Raw genomic sequence first — 12504 nt, 5'->3', positions numbered from 1 at the left:
TTGCTAACAGTTCTAAGCAAAGACTCATGTCTGGCAGTTTAAAAATATGTGCAAAACCCCTTTGATTTACTCCTCATAAAGATGCAGGCAAATTTCTCTAACTCTGCCTGCTTCCTTTCTTTTAGCATGTTTTGAAACAACAGCTGTACAAATTTGCTATGGATTAAAGCATTTTGGCTTGCTAAATGGCTTGACGACTATTGTTACAGGATTGCATAAAGGAAAGGAAAACTAACTGATCCACATGCTATCTCATAAAGACAAGTAAGCTCAATATTTTATATTTGTAGAGTGCTCTGGGGGAAAGAATATCCCTTTTGTAGCTTTTGCAGTTGTGCCAGACTTCCTGTGATGAATGAGACCAAATGCATGAGCAAAACTGTATCAAGGGGCTTGGAATAAAGAAAGTGTTCCTCATTGGACTTTAGAAATAGGATGACTTTGGCCTCTCTCATCTATAAAAATGTAAAATATATGAAGAAATTCTTTAGCATTTTCCTCCTCTTTACACATTAGATAATGAAAAACCTGTTTAATTGACCGTTAACCAGTGACAGTGCTTTAGCAATTATAATTACCCCAGCTAGTATCTATAGGGGTGTGAGTTCTCCCATGATAGGAACCAGCAGAAACTATCACACAGTGGCAGAGCATCTCCAGTTAAAATGGTAGCCAGCCCTTATGTCAGCACCCAGCAAACCTGGGTTTCTGCTGGGACCCATATGTCCTGGCTGAGTCCACGAGGTCTGATGCCTTGTCTCCCTGAAACCCCCAATCATTAAACCCAACCCCTGTCAACTGTGGAGGTCAGGCTGTGGTGGCCTTTTTGGAGGGGTGCCAATTGGCTGATTGGCTCCAACTGGCCCTGAGTGGCCACCATCTTGATTTTTAAAATGCAGTGCCCAATGTCTGCCACAATTTACAGTGTCAGAGGAGTTTTTCTGCTAGCAAGCAACATAGAAAGTTGTGCAGCGCAGCTCCGCCTAGCTCCGGTGGCGGCAGCAGCTTGCTTGTCCCAGGTGCCAGCAACTCACGTTACACCACTGCCAGTAGTAGCTTTTACACTCTGTGAAAGATCGAACAAGATGTGGAAATTAACAGGTAGGGAAATGTTAGGAAGCTGGAATAAACTGCCATGTGAATGCAACCTGAAAGAAAATTCTTCATCTCATATCACAGGCTCATGAATGAGCTTTTCAAAAAGGGCCAGTGCCAGACAGTGGACCAGATAGAGGATTCATTGTGAGGACTGTTTATTTTTTATTAAATCCTAGAGAGCATGAATTTTGTATTGACTTCTGCAATGGTACTCTCCTATGTATGTACTGTTTTATGTACTCTCCCACTTTATAATTATTTCTTTCATACTCTGTGTTTAAATATTTGTAGCGCATTTCCTCTCTTGCATAATGTTTGGATTTTGTAGTATTTTTCAAATACTTACCAAATTTGTTTTTGAATGCTTGCTACTCTACAAGTTTGGGGGACTGGTGTGTTATGATTCTTTGCCCATTAACATCAGTAAATAAAGCCACAGTCTGATCAGCAAGTATAAACTCAAAGAGCTAAATGCCTCAAACTTTTAATATGATGATGCACTTAATTAAGCATCCTTGGGAATAATTAAGTATGAATGAGTCCATGTATAATTAAGGAGACAACTTTTATGATTGATGTACACAGAACTAATTTACCACCTCTGAATTGCTCCAGCACATAGGTATGATTATGCGCCTATGCCTAATTGCTTATACACTCGTTTTATTTTTCAGCATTTCTCTGTGTTTAAATGATTGCTATGTTTTGTCTTCTCACAAAAGTAGGATTCTAATGGAAAAATTCATATACTTTTATCAGTCAGCATTTCTGTTACTAACTTTGAGAAAATGCTAAAGTAAAGTGTTCTAAGGGCTGCTTATAATAACAGTCTGTTTCTGTACATGCCAGCAGTCTGGGTACATTTTCATGTTGTAAAATGTAACTTGTGAACTGGCTGATGACTAATATAGTGAGTAGTAATTAATGTCCATGATCAAAGTAGCAGTTTCACACCCAGTCACTACAATCCTGGTATATTCGTGTGTGCATCACTTTGCACGCAAGTTGTTGACATCCATCTGTCTCAAGAGACAGTGTGTATGGAGGTCCTGGGCCACCTAGATGACAAGACCCCACTACTGGTCTCACAGATGTAGTCTAAAGGAAAGCAGAACACTATGTTTGACACCAGCTTGGCTGAAGGAAGGAGGCATACAAGGCTCCATCCAACCCTCTTAGGGACTTCACTCCGGATATGTGTAGGATTTATTCCTTAGCCTTTCCGTCTCCCAAAGGTGTCCCACAAGGCAGCAGAGGTTTAGGTTCAGGTTCAGAGTTTTCCTTCTCCTAGATGGGCTACCTTCCCAGGTTGACAAGCCCCATCTGCCCCTCACTTTCCTAAACAGCACACACAGAAACTGCCTTCTTGACCATTGGACCCACTATTGGTCTCCTCTGCTCCATGCACTAGAGCCTGTCTTCACATGTGGGGGAAGTCCGTAACTCACTGAAGGTTTGAGACCTATCAGCCAGCCTCACATGGTTCAGTCATCCAGTCAAAGCCGTTCCTAGGGTGTGGTCATTGTCATATGCTGACAGCATCTAGGAGCCACAGGTGAGAGTTGAGTGCAGGGTGGGGACCAAAGGTGGACAAACTACCCCAGGAGGAGCACAATGTGTCCTCCACCAGAAGTACTACCCCTCCCCTAACACCCCATATGCACATAAGAACATTCCTGATAATAGCTAGGAATGCTCACATAAGAACATAAGAAAAATCTGCTGGATCAGGGCCTATCTAGTCCAGCATCCTGTTCCCACAGAAGCCGACCAGATGCCTGTGGGAAACTGACAGGCAGGATTCAAACACAAGAGAACTCTTTGCTCCTGTGGTTTCCAGCAACTGTTATTCAGATGCATTGCTGCTTTGAACTGTGTGTTGTACTCTATGAAGTAGCCCTAGTCCTAGCATTTTAGTGGTGTCAACAACATGTCTACATATAATGGCTATGCCCTATCTTTTCATTCAGGAGACCATGAAACTAACTGTTCAGTTTTGTGGTCCATCAAGTTGAGGAACCTCTGTTCCCACTTCCACCATTCCATGGTTGTAGAAGAGGCATAGTGGAAATGGAGGGAGGGTGTGATGGGCCCTAAATCAACTTGAAAGAGGTCTGCATTTGTACAATCCTGCACATCTATCCCCTCCCCTTCACAAGCAATTGCATAGGTGGAACTGGCTGGAAAAATCACTTTAGATCATGTAGTCCAAGTTCATTGCAGGACAGTTTCAATGAGAAGGCTGCTGTTTCTTTAGGAAATTATTCAACATTAATTCAACTCCATTGAGTGTCAGATTAACTTGGTATATTAAGTTTAATGGCTGAAAACAGCTCCCTTTTTAAAATCCTGTTTTGACAGAGCTGGAGAATGAAACTAGGCCTGAGGTTTTAAAAGCCCCAGAAAAGAACAAGAAAGGAAATGCATGCTTTACACTCTTTAAAAACCTCTTTTGACTAACTGCTCCCTCTAAAACCTATGTTCATGGCATCAAATATTTACCAAATGGAGGTTTAAACTGCTACAAAGGGAGTCTTGTCTCAAATGTGGGTACTGTACAGGAAAAGTGAGTTGGGGGAAAAAAGAACAGCTAACATGCTTGATTTACAGCTTTCTGCAAACTCGGCTTCTAAGCACATCATAGCCTGGAATGGCATAAACAAAGTAGGCTGGTCTCAAATAATTCTGCAGGGTGAGCCTCATTGAAATTATGTGATGAAACACTTTGTGGAGTGGAAGTTTTAAAAATAGAAATCTTTAAAACAAGGCCTCTGTTTTGTGGTTTCTCAAACAATTGGTTTTAAACTGATGGTTTGTCGAAAGCTCTCCCTCCTTCAACATTTATCCTAGCTTCTTCTCTGGAGGCTTTCCCAAACAGTAAACAAGCCAACCAACCACACTTTACTTTTTGGAGCCACATTGCAGATGTATTTACTTTAGAATCTTAAACTCATTTAACAGTCATTCCCTCTGCTCTGACCAAGGAATTCTATTTCTTTGAATAAGACTAGAGATCTAGCCTCTGCACTCTCACTCTTCACTCAGTCAGACTGGCCGTCTAAGCTCTGTGATTGAAGGAAACCCTCTAGGCTGCTATACTGGTCTGAGTTTGGTCAGCTGACTCACCTGGAAATGGTCAGCTGACTTCACAAGCTAATGAAGACACACCAGCATCTAAAGAAACTATCCTCCCAAGTCGGCTTCTCAGTCTTGCTTCAGCAACAGCACCATCCACTGTGTCATGTGTTACCCACTATCGACCTCCAGCCAATCCATCTGGCCTATCTGACTATTTGTGTCAGGCTCAAAGGCCTAACACTATTAACCTACCTCCTGATGGAGATTCAGTTGTAGACTTTCTTCCTTCAAACACACACACACACACACTGCAAAATGCATCTGTTCAAAGAAGGAACACTAGCTAAAGTTGCTATTTCCTGCTGCTGAGTCAGATACCAGTTTTTGCATATTATTTTCTGGTATACATTTTTCTTCTTCAAAATTGAGTCATCTTGAGCATATGGAGAAGGCAGGATATAAAAATTAAAATAATGGAGGATATGGTTATCAACACAGTTACTAGTCATGGTGGCTATAATCTCCCATATCAAAACCAGTGTGCCTTTGAATAGGAATTGCTAGGCAGGGCGGGGTTGCTATTCCACTCATGCTCTTCTTGGGGGCTTCCCATAAGCATCTAGATGGCCACCATGAGAACATTATACTGGAGACTAGATGGGCATTTGGTATAGTTAAGAGCAGCCTTATGGCTTACTATCTAAATGCACCATGACTATACTTGGACGGGGGGGGGGGGCAGTAAGCTTAAGTAATGGAAAGGTCCAATTCACCAACTTACACATAGAGACCGTGCCTCCCTAGCCTAATTGCTTTTCTGCCAAATACAATATTGCTCATAAACATGCCTTAGGCACAAAACATTTGAAATGAGTCCAATCCAGTATGTTGGTTTTGTTTAGCCCTCTGCCTAATGGGTAAAGGTCCAGTGCGGCTTTTGTTCAGAAATCTATATAGCATCTCCATACAACAAGTGAGGAAAACAAAAGCTGTCACTATGCCTCAGAAAGCGCTCATTTTCATTCTTTTGTTATAGCTTCTGCATTCCTAGTTTTCCATAGAACTCCTAGCTTTTTTGGGGGGGTATTTGATCCCCAACAAATAATTTGTGCATTCCCCTGTAGTTTTTTTATGGACATACCCAAGTAATTGGCAAGTAACTGGTTAGACTTCTGCATAAAAGCTGCCACCAGAATTTGTTGAAAGTGAATCATCCTGAATGAACATTGGAATGAGGCTTCTTTGTGTGTTATGAAAAGAGGACAACTATTCTGAACTCATTGGTTCCCCAGCCTGACTTTGCCAAGGTAATGCAAATGCAGGATCAGGAAAAAATTGGTAGGACTTATCTGACGGTGTATTTATGGTGTCGTAGTAACTCTCTACATGAGAAAAGTAGGAGGGACGTGGGTGGTGCTGTGGTCTAAACCACTCAGCCTCTTGGGCTTGCCGATCAGAAGGTTGGCAATTCGAATCCCCGCGACGGGGTGAGCTCCTGTTGCTCAGTTTCTGCTCCTGCCAACCTAGCAGTTCGAAAGCATGTCAAAGTGTAAGTAGATAAATAGGTACCACTCCAGCGGGAAGGTAAATGGCATTTCCGTGCACTGCTCTGGTTCGCCAGAAGCGGCTTAGCTAGCTAGCCACGTGACCCAGAAGCTGTATGCCGGCTCCCTCGGCCAATAAAGCGAGATGAGCGCCACAACCCCAGAGTCGTCTGTGACTGGACCTAATGGTCAGAGGTCTCTTCACCTTTACATGAGAAAATTTAAAAATTGTCCAGTAGCACCTTAGAGACCAACTAAGTTTGTTCTGGGTATAAGCTTTCGTGTGCATGCACACTTCTTCAGATACACTGAAACAGAAGTCACCAGACCCTTATATATAGTGGGAGGGTGGGGTGGGGTTTTTCTCAGAAGGGTAGTGGGAGATGGGTGATTGGCTCAACGGGTATGGAAAACTGGCGACTGTCAATGATTGCAAATAGTCCTACAGGAAAAAGCAAGGGATAGTATGCAGATGACCAAAAATAGCTTTAGCATATGTAATGAGATAAGAATCTAATATCTCTATTCAGACCAGGTCTCTCCATACTTTTCAGTTTAGTAATAAGTTGTAATTCAGCAGCTTCTCTTTCAAGTCTATTTCTGATTTATTTATTTTTTCTAATAAGACAGCTGCTTTGAGATCCTGTACTGAATATCCTTGGAGATTGAAGTTTTCTCCTACTGGCTTCTCTGTCTTGTGATTCCTGATGTCAGATTTATGTCCATTTATCCTTTGGCGTAGGGTTTGGCCTGTTTGTCCAATACAGAGAGCTGAAGGGCACTGCTGGCAGATCTACAGCAAACCTTCTTGGAACTAAAACTAAGATATTGGATTCTTGTCTCATTACATATGCTAAAGCTATTTTTGGTCATCTGCATACTATTCCCTTGCTGTTTGCAGGAGGCAGGGGAGAGCTGAGCTGGCAGAGAAATAAGAAATAATGAGAAATAAGCCCTATTGAATTCAATGGGACCTACTCTTAGATAGGTAGGTTTTTGCCCCCTTTGTCATGTTTAGAGTAGGTCAGATGAAGTCATTGGGATTCAAGTTAGGACTAACTTAAATCCTATTGATTTCAGTGGGTCCACTCTTTCTGGATCCAGTTCAGGGCAGGGAGCGCCATGTTTGCCTAGTTACATTTAATTTCTCCCTGTGACATAACCATGCCAGTTAAAACACAATAAAAACACAATAAAAGGCTACATTCTCTTTTCGCAAAAAAGACACTGTTCATGTCCCATTGCCAGAAAAGTCCCCAAATAAAGATTAACAGTGTGCCATGAAGGTCAACAAATCTAGAGCATTTTGCATCAAACAAGGAGTATACTTTCAAGATGACAGCTCCCCCAAAGGCAGTTTTCTATCACTAGATCCCTCTCCATGACAAGGTCAGATGATGGTGAATCAATAAGCAACTGCCACGGCTGAGCAGCTATCCTTTTGCTTTATAACCAGCATATGAAAGCAAATTGAAGCCTTCTCCATTGAACTCCAGTGCCATCACCAGCTCCATATGGAAAACAGTACAGAACTGCAGACATATTCCAAGAACAAAGCAGCACAGAAGAAACCTATATAGTCTGCATTTTGTCCTGGAGCTTCTGTTACTGAAGCAGAAACCAGGGGATGCACCCTGACCTTCTTGTTTACTGTAAGTCCATATGCCTTTTAGAACTCATATCAGCACTAGGAAAAATGGGGCAGGTATTTCATTGGGAAGGGAGGATAGACATACGGCAATAACTGAGTGCTGTTGATTTTTACACAGTGGAAAACAAAGGACTTAAACAAGACCTGGGATGAATAAATCACTTTGGCAGGTGCTGAATTACAGTCCACCAGGGCCTTACCTGAGGAGCATAGTTTATGAAATCCTATATTAATCAAAGAGTTTTATGGTGGTGTTTACACCATGCTTTTTACTGTAAATGCATTTGGCACACTTTCAGAATAAAGTGCAAATGTACTGATGTGCCATGGTTAGGTTGTCTGTACCACCTTATTTTCATAAAACCCATCACTGAAAATAAGATTCAGGAGAGTGCCAAGTCTGTGCCTCTCACCATTTGCCTCTATTTCTTCTCATCCACATTCAAGAAGCAATAGCTTTTCCATTCTTGCTTCGCTCATGTTTAGACAAATGTCTAATCCCTTCCTATTGTGCTGTCCTTCAACCATCACCATTAGAACCTTCTCCCTTTTAGATGAATAATTGCAAATTCAGCTGTTAATTGGACTGTTTTTAAAAGAAAATAAGCTGAATTTGTCTTTGTATTCCAAACATTCTTCATCATCTCCGATGTTGAAGCCTTCCCCCTGTTTGCAAAATGTTAGAAGCAGTTTTGTTGTTCATATGCCACTAGGCACACTTATTTCTTGAATGGCATTAATTTCTAATCTCATTCTTATACTGTCCATGTGCACAATTGCACCATCTGTTGGAAGTATGACAGACTTCCAACAATTATGTATTCTGTCTAATGATCTGAACTGATTCATATCTCTTACTAAGCATGTGGATCTTGTGCTTATACTTTTCATAAGAATATCTGAAGATCTCAGATGACTTTTCAAAATATACACACACTTTTGTAATAGTGCTTGGTTTCTGAGTGGTTTAACTAAAGTTTTAATAAATTAACTACTGTAATAGTAAATGCATGCAAATTCTACAGATTTCATTGAACAGAAACTTGTACTATTTGAAACTCACAGTAAAAATTTGTTTTTGAAAGCATTGTCTTTTAAAAGCATAGTTTTTAAAAGCAGATCTGTAATCCATGCCTTCCACAAATGTGTTAAAGGGGAAAGTTGGGACTTAGTGGAGCCTCACTTAAGGAGATGGGCTTTGGCACAGAGGATTTTGTGTAGCTCACAAGAATGAGAAGAGTTTATAGACTGCGGCTTCATTGAGGAGTCTTTCATTTTCCACTGAGATCATTTTAGCTACTGTACTTTTCCATGTATAACACGCCCCCTATTTGGGGGGACTCCAATTTCATAAAATGGCGTAAAGTTGATGAGCTTTTTTTGGGGGGGGGATACAGTAAATCACTAACCCGATGGTTGCAATTGCTCACCCCACTTGCTAACAATTGCTCACATCTGCTACAAGCGTCTGCCCGATCGCCTATAGCGGAAGTAAATAGCAAGCACAATTGCCGCAGCGGCAGCCAATCCTCAGCAGCCCTTGACACATCAAACCATCACACACCCATTTCCCACAGCCAATACAAAGAAACCCTTGCCACAGCCACCAATCACAATACCAGTCACCAATGACAGTCTGTAGTTCGCAGCTGCAACCAATCACCCGTCACCCATACCCACTACCTGCGTATAAGACGCTCCCAGTTTTTAAACCTCCTTTTTCAGTAAAAAAAACAACAACCCCTAGTCTTATACATGGAAAAGTACGGTACTTGCTTTTACAATAGGTATAGAGAACCTGTACCTTTTCAGATGTTGTAGGACTAGAACTCACATCATCTGTGATGATTGAACAAGCTAGATGGGGCTGATGGGAATGGGAGTTCTGCAGCATCCGGGCCAGCAATATATTCCCCATATATGATTTAGTGTGACAGCTCAGCAGGAAAGACACAGAGCCATCATACATTGAGCATCACCAGAAAGATGTGGACAAAGGCTTGTCAGGTTAATTCAGACTAACAATTTACATATCTCATTGCAGTTCTTCTTGCCTTGCTTCTACCCTTGATTCTTAGTCTCCCAGCCAGCAGCAGTCCTTAGCCTGTCTACTCCTTTCCTGCCAAGAGAACCAAGGTTCCTTAAGAATTTATTTTCTCCCATCCAAACTGACCTTCACAAGATTTTGCCAACTTTCTGACATCTACATTTGTGGCCTTCCATAGAAGATTTAAGATCACATATTTTTCTTACATAAAAATATGTAAATGCAGGCCTACAGTGCTGATAGCATGATATATTTACAACATGAATCAATTTATAACTCAAAATACATCCTTCTCTTGATGAAAAGAGACATTTGATCAGCATTAAAAAGCCCATATTTAATAGTGATGACAAGAAGCAAGCTATAAATTATCCATAATAGTGGGCAATCCTATGCAAATGTTACCCTCCAGGTTAGAGTGGTGTTAAAGATAAGGGCTAGTCTTGCAATCTTATTATTTTCATTGGACTGGAAAGGACCAGGGATGCAGTACAGCGTTCAATAGTCTACCTACTGATGTTTTGGTATAATTAAAAGAGTTTCCAGATTACCTTTGTCCTAGGAGGCAAAAGCAGCTGTTCCAAGACTGAGCAATACTGTCTTGCATGATTTCCAAAGAGCCAGGTGCTATGGCTGTCAGCCAGAACAGAATGACAATTGGGTAATCTGTGCAAGAAAGAGCAGTTTCTGCTCCTCCTCCTTACTGGCTGAGAGAGTTAAGTAAGTCAGCCGATCCCCAAGAGTCTTTCCCTCCCTTTACACTTGTGCTGGCAGAAGGGTCTTTGATTCGCCTTCCACAGGATACCAACATAATCAGATGGGAACTCAAATGCACATGGTGGCAACTACATGTAAATAACCACAAAGACAGAGTAATAACTGTGAGACAATATGGCTAACCCACTGATTTTATTAATGCCAAATAGTATTTGTCAGTACAGTGGTACCTTGGGTTATAAACTTCACTAACCAGGAAGTGGTTGCTCCAGGTTGAGAACTTTGCCCCAGGATAAGAACGGAAATCATGCACCAGCGGCGCAGCGGCAGCGGAAGGTCCCATTAGTAAAAGCATGCTTCAGGTTAAGAACTGTTTCAGGTTAAGAACGGAGCTCTGGAACGAATTAAGTTCTTAACCCGAGGTACCACTGTAATTGCCACGCAAAACCTGAACATTTTGACTCAAAATTACTACAGACAAGGTGCTAAATAGAGTGAAAGTAGATGCAATACTTTTGAACAAAGCAGAAAGCTGTATGACATCTCACTACTTCCATAGGCATCTAGTTGGCCACGGTGAGAACAGAATGCTGGAATGGCTGGGGCTTTGGTGAATGCCAATTAGCACTGAGCTAATTTTCTGAGCTCAAAGGCAAATAGATGACAGGCTGGTTGGTTGGTTTTTTGCTTTAAAAACCTCCATCTTTCTGGCAGACAACTATCTAGTCTCAGGGAATAAAAGCTATATTATAGGAGATGGATGTTGACTATACAGAAATGTTAGGGTTCAACACCAACGCCTTGCAATACATACATACATACATACATACATACATCTGGACTGAAAGCAAAACTACAAAACGTACGAGTCTCAAGCACATTGATGGTCCACGTGGAAGAGTACAGCAGAACATGTTATGGTGGAACATGGGCTTCAGGAATTCACCCATCATTTATTTAAAATATTCCTACGCCATAAGGTTGGGTAACCACTCATTCACCAGAAGTTGGTGGAACACTACTAGATAAGAAGGAATCATGTGGCACAAGCAAGTGTTACCTAGTCTTATGAGGAATGCTTACTCTGGTCTCTGCTCAGTCAAAGTTGCTCTTGAATTGCTGGTCTGTTAGTTTGCTTCCAGACCTGATCTATTTCATGCATTCAAAGATTATTAACTATAGCTGTATACCTGCTTGTGTCCTATATATGCCACTAAATGAAATGCCATAACTCAGAAACATAATGGACAGTTAAACTCTCTAGGTGGTATTGTTTTAGTCAGAGTAGACCAATTTAAATTAATGGCTCGAACTTAGTTATGTAATGAATCATAGAATTATAGAGTTGGAAGGGACCATAAGGGTCATCTAGTCCAACCCCCTGCAATCTTTTGCCCAATGTGGGGCTCAAACCCACAACCCTGAGATTAAGAGTCTCATGCTCTATCGACTGAGCTATCCCAGTTCATTAATTTCAGTGGGTCTTCTCTGAGTAAATCTTAGTTGAATACCACCCTCTGTTTTCCAACTGTGCTCTAATTATAATTTACTCAAACCTGAGGGTGGGTCCTGGTCCTAAATGAGGAAGGACTCAGAAGTTAAAAGATTAGTCAACACTGTGTTTTGATCAGTTAGAAAAACAGAGATATTGTGAAAATGATATCACAAACTGCTCGACTCAATAGTAAGTAATTTATTTTCAAATACAAGGAAGGATTCTGCCCACAACTATTATTTGAAGTGTTCATTTGCAAACAACAGAAGCTTAGCCTTTATGATGAATGCACTTCAGTTCAGAGTCATCTAGGGAAAATATGGGGGTTTTGATTGCCAAAACACAGGGAAGACTGAGAACAGCCCAGCTGAGCTGGAATTACTCATGTTTTAATAAAGTCCAAAGCTACAGTACTGTTGTATTAACCAACATGTGCCAGTACATTTCCCTTAGAATGTGCTTTCACCCCCAAACCATGTTCAATTATAGCAGCATTTCATCTTAGTTTTGTCTAACACTGTCTAAGAACAAAGGTGTGTTTCCCATTCAAATACCCCCCCCCCCGGAACTGTTGGCTTTCATGTATTCTCATCCTCTCTCACTATGCTGAATTTTCACAACTGTATCTACAGGGTAACTTAAATCCATTTTGATCCTGCAAGAGTCCTGAGACAGAATAACGAAACATCCAGATTTAGTTTCTGCCATCTATAACTTTATGAACAAATGAAATCAACAAGGTCCTTAAGGAAAGCAGGGCAGATGCATGTAGCAAAAATGGACTGGGGTAGCAAAATACTCCCACTGTTAATGAAAAGGGGAATTAGACATGGTGAGGGACATCACAAGACTTTAGGCTAATCAAACAAAAGCT

General features: G+C 41.2%; 1 protein-coding gene and 1 long non-coding RNA gene across 4 annotated transcripts in view; one reads left to right on the top strand and one right to left on the bottom strand.

The window, feature by feature from the left end:
• The window catches only part of LOC309349680 (uncharacterized protein), an 85811-nt gene that overhangs the window by 7441 nt on the left and 65866 nt on the right, over positions 1-12504 (bottom strand). The window lies entirely within an intron of this gene.
• Positions 1-12504, top strand: part of LOC309349706 — a 79279-nt gene that overhangs the window by 34522 nt on the left and 32253 nt on the right. The window contains exons 5-6 of one of the 3 annotated variants that reach the window (XR_014160113.1): positions 126-264; positions 900-2764. This is a non-coding gene — a long non-coding RNA (uncharacterized lncRNA). The other 2 variants (XR_014160112.1, XR_014160114.1) reach the window with 2 other exon arrangements.

This window comes from Podarcis erhardii (genome assembly GCF_964252035.2).
Source record: "Podarcis erhardii genome assembly, chromosome: 9".
Taxonomy (NCBI): domain Eukaryota; kingdom Metazoa; phylum Chordata; class Lepidosauria; order Squamata; family Lacertidae; genus Podarcis; species Podarcis erhardii.
The sequence above is the reverse complement of the archived record's forward strand: the minus strand, read 5'-3'. Positions and strand labels throughout refer to the sequence as shown.